The 11,551-nt window shown below is 33.8% G+C and overlaps 1 non-coding gene across 1 annotated transcript; it reads left to right on the top strand.

Annotated features, from left to right (window-relative positions):
• Window positions 1-9,858: 9,858 nt before the first annotated feature.
• Window positions 9,859-9,965, top strand: LOC132484707 (U6 spliceosomal RNA). Its single transcript, XR_009531267.1, has one exon. It is a non-coding gene; the product is annotated as a U6 spliceosomal RNA (small nuclear RNA).
• Window positions 9,966-11,551: the final 1,586 nt, after the last annotated feature.

Here is an 11,551-nt window from a genome sequence, read left to right as displayed (position 1 = left end):
ATATATCCTGGAGTTCTCTTTATATTAGTACATTATTTTTTAAGGTTGCATAGATCTGCCAAGTAAAACAACCAGTTTCTTCAGCTGGATATGTAAGTTGCTTTCAATGTTTGCTGGTATAAACAATGCCACAGTAAATAACCTTATACATATACCATTTCATATTTCTTCAGTGTATATATATACCCCAGTTAGGTTCCTCAAATTGGGGTTGCTGTGCCAAAGAGTATGTGTGTTAGTAATTTTGATTGATATAGCCAATACTCTTCTGCATAGTTTTACAACAGCAGCAATAATATATGGAAGTGTATTCGCACATCTTTACCAACAAATATTTGGATTTTAGCCAATTTGGTATATGAAGAATGTTATATCTCAGTATAGTTTTAATTTGTATTTCTTTTATGTGAGGGAGGTGGAACATCTTTTTATCTGTTGAAAGGATATATATATATATATATATATATATATATATATATATATATGCTTATGAACAATTTGTATTTTTTGCCATTTTTCTATTTTTTTTTTGGTCTTGTTCTTAACAATTACTCGAAGGTTCTTTCTCTATTAAGGAAATTAAAGCTTTGTGACATGGGTGGCAAATATCTTTTCTCACTTGGCTCTTGTCATTTTTATGTTTTATTTTCTTCATGATGTTTCTTTAATTTTTCTTATTTTTGTACAATTTTAAGGGTTACTTTCCACTTACAGTTACTACAAAATATTGGCTATATTCCATTTATTGCATAACACATCCTTGAGCCTATCTTACACCCAATAGTTTATACCTCCCACTCTTCCTCCCCTTCTCCCCACTGGTAACCACTAGTTTGTTCTCTATATCTGTCAGTCTATGTCTTTTTTGTTATATTCACTAGTTTGTTGTATTTTTTGAATTTCATGTATAAGTAATATCACACAGTATTATCTTTCTATCTGACATCTCACCCATGTTTATTTTTCTTTTTCATGCATTTTTTTAATATTGTTTTTATTGTTAATGTATCAAATTTGGTAGTTTTTATTTTTTACCCCAAACCATCTGAAGTGAAAATTTACTGTGATGAACTTACATATGTGTCATAGCAAAAACATTAAAGTAAACTCATGAGAATTGGTTACAGAATGTGGAATGTACTGTTGTCATGTCTTAGCTGCAGTGCCTGTAGGATCACACCTCCTGCCAAAAATGTTTATGTGTTCTAACTCTCACTAACCTTTACCCACCACCACTGTAGCAGTGCCTGTAGATTCTATGTCTTTCTTCCATGAAATCTCCCTGGAGCATTTCTTCAAGTGGTAAATGCCATGTTTTTGAAATTGTCATTTTTGTTTATTTTGCTAATTGTTTTTTAGTTTTTTTATATCTGAAACAAAGTATTTAATGGAGTTTGTTTATATAACAGATTATGTTCATTGCAGTATAGAAATAAAGCAAAATTTGTATTGAATACCACAGGAATCACTGCATGCAGAACACAAACATACCAAATAATAAGTTCATTAAGTGTTAAATTATTAGGTAATTGATCTTTTAAATGCTTTATGTTATGCAAAAGCCCATGGAGGATTGTTCTATTGCTGTTTTAGAGTGTTTATTGACATCTGGGGAAATTAACTGGAGGTTTTGGATGGGCCAATTGTATTATTATTATTTCCATTTAATATAATGGAATATAGGCTCCCTCTATCTGAAAATTTGCCATCAGCATGTTGACTAGCATGTGTTAGATTCAGATAAACGGTGTTGTTTGTACTTGAATGAATTCTTTTCTTTTCTTTTTTTTTTTCTCACATTTAGATCTTTGATGTATTTGAGTTCTACCTGGTGTTTGGTGTGATCTGTAGTACCAAATTTTTTCTTCTGCCATATGGTTACCCAGTTGTCCCAACTCCATTTATCAATAGACTCCATCTTTACTCAACTTCTTTAAGATGCTATTTCATAAACTGTATTCACCTATATACTTGTGGCTATCCAACTCTTAAATATTATCCTTTTTTGGAGGTGCAGATATCTCTTTGAGATGGTAATTACATTTTCTTTGATATATCCAGAAGTGAAATTACTGGATCATAGAGTAATTCTATTTTTAAATTTCCAGGAAGCTCCATACTGTTTCCTCTCATGACTGGCCCAATCTATATTCCCACCAATAGTGTACAAGGGTTCCCTTTTCTCCACACTTGTTATTTCTTATCTTTCTGATCATAGCCAGCCTAAGAGATGTGATATGATATCTCACCATGGTTTTGATTACATTTTTCTGATGATTAGTGATATTGAGCAACTTTTCATGTATTTTTTGGCCATTGGTATGTCTTCTTCAAAGAAGTATTTTTTCAGGTCCCTTGTCCATTTAAATGTTTTTTTCAATTTATCTAAACTAAAAAAAGTTCACCCATTTCTCCCACTCATGTCTGCCAACCACCAATGTATTCTCTATATCTAAGAGCTTGTTCTTATTTCAGTTAGTATAATGCCCTCAAGGTCCATTCATGTTGTTGCAAATGGCAAGATTTCATTCTTTTTTACAGCTGATTAATATCCCATTATATACATATATATATGTGTGTATATATATATGTGTGTGTGTTTGTGTATATATATATATATATATATATATATATATATATATATATATGCACAAGTTTCTTTTTCCATTTTTCTAACGATGGACAGTTAGTTTCCATATCTTTGTTATTGTAAATAATGCTTTAATGAACATGGGGTGCATATACCTTTTCAAGTTAATGTTTTAATTTTCTTCTGATAAATACACCACAGTGGAATTGCTGGATCATATAGCAGTTTTATTTTAACCTCCGTACATTGTAGCATTTTTCACGATAGTCAAGACATGGAAACAAACTAAATATCCATCAATGGATAAAGAAAATGTGATATAGATAGATAGATAGGAATATTACTCAACTGTAAACAAGAAGGAAATCTTATCATCTGCAACAACATGGATGAACCTGGAGTACATTATGCTAAATAAAATAAGCCACACAGAGGGATAAATACTGTATGATCTTACTTATATATAGAATATAAAAAAGTCAAACTCATAGAAGCAGAGAGTGGAATGGTGGTTGCCAGTGGTGGGGGAAATGGGGAAATGTTAGTCAAAGGATATAAACTTTGAGTTATAAGATGAATAAATCCTAGAGATCTAAGTATAGCATGGAGTTTATAGTTAATAATACTGTATTGTATACTTGAAATTTCCTGAAAGAGTAGAACTTAAGTGTTCTCACCACACACACACACACACACATACACACACACACACACAAAAGGTAACTATGTGAGGTGATGGATGTACTAATTAACTTGACATAGCAATCATTTCAGTGTATAGGTATGTTAAATCATGACAGTGTTCAGCTTTAAGAAAGATATCACACTGTACAACCTAAATATGTACAATTTTTATTTGTCAATCATACCTCAGTAAAGCTGGAAAAAACAAACAACAGCTAAAATTTTTCCCAAATTAATGACAAACACCAAACCACAGATTCAAACTCACTAAGCAGAATAAATACAAACACATGTATACACTTGCCTCCCCCTCACACACACATACTCACACACACACTACTAGACATATAATATTTAAATTGTAAAAAATTCAATTGGCTATATATCTCATGTTTAGACTTTATCTTCTGTTCCATTGATCTATTTGTCCATTATATCAATACTAAATTGTTATGATTATAAAATAATCAGATTGTCTTAAAATTTAAAAAAAGTTAAAAATCCTTTAGAGCTCTGCCTAAGCTTTCTTATCTTCTCATTCTCTAGACTATCCTTAAGGAATTTTAATCATTCTTAGAACTTTATTTCCTATATGCTGGTGACTCTCAAATATAAACTTCCAGCCGTGTTCTCTCTTGAGTTTTGCTACTGACTATCAAATTGCATACTTCACTGATTTACCTTCCAAAAGGAATCTCAGCCTCAAAATGTACATAACATAGTCAAATTTCCTGCTCACGGATGTCCAATATCCAGTCTTTTATGTCAGTTAAAAACAACACCTTCCATGAAGTTGCTCAAATATTTACTTCATCACTTCTTCACATCCACATTCACACCCAATCATTAATTATGTCCTCTTTTTTATTTCCTAAATAACTATCAAAATTATTTGATTCTCTCCACCTTCATTGCTACCACACTAGACAAGAAATCACGATCTGGTTTCTTTCTCTTCTTTCACTCATTTTTGCACCACTTCAGTCCATTCTTTTTTTTTTTTTTTTTTTTTTTGTGGTACGCAGGCCTCTCACTGTTGTGGCCTCTCCCATTGCGGAGCACAGGTTCCGGACACACAGGCTCAGCGGCCATGGCTCACGGGCCCAGCCACTCTGCAGCATGTGGGATCTTCCCGGACCGGGGCATGAACCCGTGTCCCCTGCATCAGCAGGCAGACTCTCAACCACTGCACCACCAGGGAAACCCAGTCCATTCTTCATACTGCTTCTCACACAAAGAATGTTTGATGTAGAGATTTGATAATGCTATTTCCTGATGACAATCCTTTTATGGCTTCCACTTAACTATATAATAAAATCCAATATATTTTACATGGTTTACAACGTTCCCATGATATGTTAACCACCAACCTCTCACCTTTGTTATTTAACTCCAGACATATGAGTTTCTTTCAAGTTCTGAATGCATCATGCTATTTCTGCTTCTGAAATTTCACATACAGTATTCTCACTTCCAGCAATAGTCACTCACCCCCTGTTTATTTTTCCTGGCTAACGTTTCTTCATTTTCAAGTCTTAAATGACATTCTTCAAGAAGGCATTCACCAGTTCATTCCTTCAACAAATATATATATTAAGAACAAACTATGTATCAGGCACACTTTAAGGTATTGAGGGGTATGGCATTTACCAAAGCTTATGGAAGCTACCTTCTATTGTGGGAGAAGGCAGATGTAAGCAAATATGAATAAGTAAATCCACGGAATAATAGATAGATAGGCAGTACTGATACACACTCATTATGCACTGGAAAAGTGGTTCTGTTGGTCAAAATATTGAGATACATATTTTATCTGCTGCCCTGAGCTTCCAAATATCCTTTTGTGAACTGATTAACCCAGTTCTTCACTCCAGGACTCCTAGACCATCTATACCTGGCACAGCAGGGGTTCTCCTCCTCTGCCTCCTGTATTTATTTTGCTTAGTTGGCACTAGAGCCTTTCAATCCTCCAAAGGTACCAATTCCCAAGCACTATCAATTGATCCCCCAGGGATTCTGAAGCTCCTACCCTTCTGACATGCATGGCCCTGTGACCCAGGTAAGCTACACTTAAGCATCATTGAGAGGGTCATCCTATTATCCAGCCCACCAAGGTTTCTGTTGAGTAATCTCCCTCTACTTCTTAGCATCCAGGAGCCTGCACAGAATCCAATAAGAGAAACAGTAATCCCTAGAGACAACACTGGCACTTCTGCAAACAAATGTCTAGTTCCTCTTTCCAAGCATGTCTATGACCACTGCTCTGCAAATGATCTCTGAGTCACACTTTTGTGGCTGCCTGTGGAAATCGCTTGATGAAAATGATCCAGTAGTAAGAAAGATGATGATGATGCAAAAGACATGGAAGAGTTGCCAGAGAGATTCTTTGAATAGGTTTCAGAAATGTAACTTCCTATACAGGTATATGATCTGGCTTTAGATACAGGAATGAGTGGTTCATACAAAGCAGCAAGATGAAGGTGGTGGTTATATGCACAGGTGATGGTAAGGAATGGATGTGATTATAGAGGCCCTGGTTTTGCTTCTATTTTTTGGGAGAATGAGATGCATGCCATTAAGTGAAAGTTAGCATGTAGAAACAATTATAGAGACCACCAAGTCTACACCAAATATCTTTGCTACATATACTTTTACAACCTTTTACTTCCTCTTTCCTAACTCTCCTTATATTTTTAATTTCTTGTAAAACATATGTTTTGACCATAAGTTCTACCATATCCTTTCCAGCATTGTCTGGCATAGTGTAGCCATAAAATAAATATTGATTGAATTGAACTAAAATAAATTGAAAAATATGGAATGAAAAGAAAAACAACTGTATGGAATGGAGTGGGACAGTATGGAATAATTCCCAGTTTGAATGACTCTTGTTATTCACTTAAAAAAAAAAAAAAGAAAGAGAGAATGTAGTAAGAGAAAAAAGAATATTAAGAATGTTTTTGAGGAATGACAAATTTGGTTTTGAATATGCTGATTTTCATGTGGTTAGAATCCATCCAAATGGAGAGCTTACATAGGAAGTAAGATATACACGTGGAGAGTTTAGGAGTGAGATTCAGGCTACATATATAGATCTGGTTATCATCAAGCTAAAGGGGTATAGGTAGTCTTTGAAACTGTATGTGATTTTTTGCGTTGCCACCTAACAATGCTTTGTAATTAGAAGCTAAGGAGGCAAAAACTAAACCTGAGATAACATCAACATTTAAGTCAATGAATTGGATTTTGCACTTACATTTCCTTTTGTTGTTAATCATTAAACAGTTCATGCACTTTTTCCCCTTCCTCATTTTCTCCTTTTCCTTTATTTTTTCTTGCAGACAGATTTTGAGCAGCTAGAAGGCAACAATTAGAGCTTTTATTTTCTAAACCCCAAGTGCTGTTCCCATTGAGTTTGATAACGATTTGTCACTTGCTTATCTAGTTATGTTGGTGTTGCTAGAGGATAGTTATGTTGAGTTTAGGTCTAAACTTAGAAAACTCCTTTGGAAACCTGACTCAGATGACATAAAATCGTGGAAAACAAAGTAGGTTTTCAAAAAAAGGCAAGCTGGCATTGGCAGCTTAATCATTTTTCACCTTTTGATTATTATATAACCTCACATTTCTTTTTCTTATATCTTACTGCCCCATAATCCTTATTCTTTCAAACCCCATTATGTAACCACACATTTCATTTCCCCTTTGAAAAACCTCCATTATTTTAATCTTTATAATATAAGTGCAGTCTAGTTTGGGCATAGGGCCTGACACTTAGAGTGCTGTAAGTTCTTTCCATTGTAAGCACCAGGCCAGAGTAAAGACTAGTGTTGCTAACAGGTAAAGATATTGAATACTGCTGAAGACCTTTTTCAATGAAAACAATCAAAGGAACATGTGTGAAAAAGAAAAGCTGACACTATGAGGTCAAAAGGGCAGTAGCTGGTGGCAATTTAGCAAGGCAATATACAGTTTTCAATAAAGCTAAGTTTTATTAATGAGGTAAGAATTCTTTCCTTATAGGAACTAAAGGTTCACCAAATACCTAGAAACATTTTGAACATTGGGAGAGAGAAGTGTTAGTGGACTCAGAGTTCTAGTGATTTTGCTGCTTTATTTAGAAAATGTTATTCTGAAATTAGAGTAATAGAAATACCATGACTTTCTTTCCTTATAACATCAAAAATAATTTTAGTGTAGATGATGTTGAATTCTTATCCTTTTATTCAGATATTAATGCAACACTTCTAGAAAAGATAAGAAGAATTCAGATTGTTAGAATTAATTTGCAGAATGGTAGATTTTTTAAGATCATTGACTTTTATATTTGTCCCTCGATAGACCCTGTCCTCAGATCTTTTCCTTACTCTGCCCTTCTAGTGCATACTCTTGCTCCTGGGTTTCCCTCGGCATCTAAGATCCATTGCTTGTTATAGTCCTAGAGCTGACTTCACTGATTCACTGTCTCTGTGTAGACACAGCCAGTGTGTTTCCTTCTCTGTGTATTGTGTCCACCTACAGATGTTGGAAGTAATAGAGGAAGAGGTAGGTATGACTACAAGGGGAGCAAATGACATTCATAAATAAGAGCGAGAACAATGCAATTCAAATTGACGACCAGAACAACAATGCTGTAAATAATGCACACACAAAGTGAACAAATATATCTACTCTGCAATTGCTACCCTCCCTATGCCTGATCTGGCATGCTGTTTAGCTACCTTTGAACATTTTGAGGAATGAAACTAAGAACAAAAGATTTAGAACACCGCAACAAGTAAATCCTTGCCTGGCTTGTCAAATTGTACATACTTACTTTACAATATTTCACAGGTGGTATTCCTGACCTGACTCCAGGCTAAAAGATTCACAAGCAGCAAGTTTCTATACCTTAACATATTCACCTATAGAGAGATTTTAATACTTTCTTTGGAAAAATGTATCATGCTCAACGACAAAATAAGTAGCAGGTTTTAACTTCACAACCGCTGAAATATAATTTATTTTCTTTACATTTATTTTTATTTTGATCATTTGTTTTGTTCCACGTGTGGTTTTATGTTTTGCTCAGTTGGATGATGAACACCTGGAGTAGATGATGTACAGTATCTAACAGAGTACCAGCTACCTATCCAGTGCTACTCTGTGCAAATGTGGAATGTTAAAGGTGTGGAAAGTGAGACATCATTTATGGATATATTCAACAATTTATGTGCTAGACCCTATGTTACATCTTCGAGATGAAAATATGATGAAAAGACCCTCAGTCCAGGGGAATGTCTTTTTTTTTTGTTTCTCCACAGATAGTAACATATGTAAAGAACTGGAGGGTCATCTAAGAATAGATAAACATTGTTCCTCTACTTGTGGACCTTTATTTCTAGTCAGGATGAAGACTGACTAGAAATAAAGATAGGACAAATATCCTTTTTCTCTAGAAAAAAATAGAGTTTTACTTTTAATTACGATTTGACCATGCAACAGACCAATATACAGGAAGCAATGAATGTGTATGAGGGGAGTAAGACCTCGTCTGGAGGATTATATTATAAAGTGTGTTTTTGTTGTTGTTCTTTTGTTTTTTGTATTTTTTTTAAAGAAAATGACTTTTCAGTTGTTTTAAAGATTGAAAGAATGAGTAGTTTGTAGGGAAAAAAATATTCCAAATAGAAGGAATGGTCAATGCAAAAATCCTGAAGAGTAAAGATGAGAAACATCAGGATCTAAAAAAATATCAAAGGAGTTGGAGAACTTCAAGAGGAAGGTGGTGGTAATGTCATAGACATTAACAAATACCAACAAAGATTTTTTTTTAATCTCTCACTTAAATGCACCATAATTTTATTTTAATCAAGTTGCCAACATGATTATGAGCCAGTGCTGTCATATATTCTTGCATACCATCTATTAGCATTCTGCTATTCTTATGAAAATATTTAGATTAAATCACAGGAGAACAGACTTAACACACAAAATGTTTAAGAACTCTTTGGATACATTCTGTAAATTTTCACATATTTGACAAGTCAACCTCACACAAACACATTTACACCCCACTTACCCCAATGTCACTTTTCACATTGTCTCAGTTATTAATTGTATGACTCTGGATAAATTTCTGAACTTCTCTGAGTTTTATTATTTATCAATAAAATTAATATTTAAAAAGTCCCAACTATAGTTTTGTTATGATGATAATACATGCAAGCATTTAGTACTCTGCCTAACACTTAGTCAACATTTAAAACTATTATTCTTCTTTGGTAGTCTCCAGGGTAAATATATTTCTTTAGTTTTCACTGAATTCACTGTTGAATATCTATTCTTATATTGACTTATTAAATATAGGTCTGTTAAAATTTCCTTCTAAGATATAGGTGAATTTTTCCATAGTTCTTTCTTACTATGAAGACCAAAAATATTAACTCTCATCTAGTGTCCTGCTAGAGATGTAATGCCCACATATGACCACTGTACCTAATGTCTTATTACATCAACCCTTCTGGTCTATTTTAGACCAGTTTTCTCTAATTGTTTAAGCCATTGATATAGTTGTTTAGATTTAGTCATTACGATATACTTTAGTGCTCACTTCAGCAGCACATAAGCTAGAATTGAAACAATACAGAGAAGATTAGCATGGTCCCTGCACAAAAATAATGTGCAAATTTATGAAGTGTTCTATATTTTTACATGGGAATTGTAAAGCATAATTCTCACTGCTCTAATTCTAACCAGGATATCAAATTAAATAAAAATCATAACAATCTGTAGAAAGTAATAATTTCAAAAGGAATAAACTTTTATTTAGTTTAGTGTATTTAATTGCATTTACTTTGTTCTACTTATATACATCCATCTACTTAGATTTTACCCTTATCTCCTCTGAATTAAAATAACTTCAACTTCTTTAAACTATCTCTTCCACATAATTTAACAAACAAAGTGCTCTTCTAACATTTTTCTATGCCACATTTCTTTTAAAGCACATTAATTTCCTAATATTCAAAATGATAATTCTGTCTACATCACTTTATTGAATGATTTTTAAAAGAAAATCATTATTTTAGGAGCTCTAGCAAAGTCATAACTGAGCATGGCTTGACCCATTGCCTTGAGGGACTTGTAATTCAAGGAACAGAAAGATGTCTCCCAAACCCAGTTCTCTTAATACTATCAACTAGCTTAAAAAGCACATATTTGCTTAAACAACCATTTTTTTCATCAAAATAATCATGTTCCTTTACATAATTCTTTATGCTTTCCAAATTGTTTTTGCATGTATCATCACATTTTCACAAGAATCCTTTTTGGAGAATTCTCCCACTTCACAGATTGGGAAATCTAGCCTCCCTGGGCCTCAGTTACTTAACTACATATTAAGTTAATGTTGGCATCCAAAGGAGGAAAAATCTTGAGACTTTTCCTTACTCTTGTCTCTTTGCTCCTGCAAAAACAGGAAGGATTGTCATCTGAATGGTCATGATCAAGGACAGGATTCAAAAAAACACCTAATATTAATGGCCTTTCTTATTTTTCTCCCTTGGAAGGGCAAGGGCCATTGTTTATTTCTGCAAGGAATAGAAGAAAATTCATACTAGAAGTTAGGAAATTTAGATTATCTTCCTATTTCTCTCACTAAATGGGAAAAAAAGACTGATTTTGAGAGAACCTGTGTACTAATATTTTGTTCAGTGAAAGTAGAAAAATAGAAATCCCTTTTAGATCCTTGCTATCCATCTCCATATGAAAGATTTAAAGGGAAGAAAATTACATAACAATGTATTGCTGAAAGTGGACTGGTGGCTCCAGGCAGTTGGATTTGACCACTAGGTTAAACTTCAGATATAAGCATATTTATGTCTATTTCAACCTCTCTTCCCTTTAACCCACAGCTCTAGAACCACAATCCTCAACAGTTTCTAAGCCAAAAAGCTCTTAGTACCACAAACATTTTCCAAAATTTGTGGAAAACTTATTTGCTGTTAAAACATTACTGGAACTGTTTTGCAAGTGTTTCTTAGTATTGTTAAAAACAAAGCCAAGGACCCAAAAAGTAGCCAGTTTTGTAAGCCTTATGTCACCAAACTGAGACTTAATTACAATTGCAGCTCTCCCAGAAATAGAATCTTAAACTAGTTAATCAGGAATTGCCTGATCAACATAAATTAATGTGCCTAATATACCTCTGACATCCTGTAAAGAAAAGTAACTTTGCAATAACCAACCTGTTTTTTGGTCTAGTATAACTTCCTTGTTCCTGCTTTCTTCTGCCTA

Source organism: Mesoplodon densirostris, chromosome 2, assembly GCF_025265405.1.
Source record: "Mesoplodon densirostris isolate mMesDen1 chromosome 2, mMesDen1 primary haplotype, whole genome shotgun sequence".
NCBI lineage: Eukaryota > Metazoa > Chordata > Mammalia > Artiodactyla > Ziphiidae > Mesoplodon > Mesoplodon densirostris.
The sequence above is the reverse complement of the archived record's forward strand: the minus strand, read 5'-3'. Positions and strand labels throughout refer to the sequence as shown.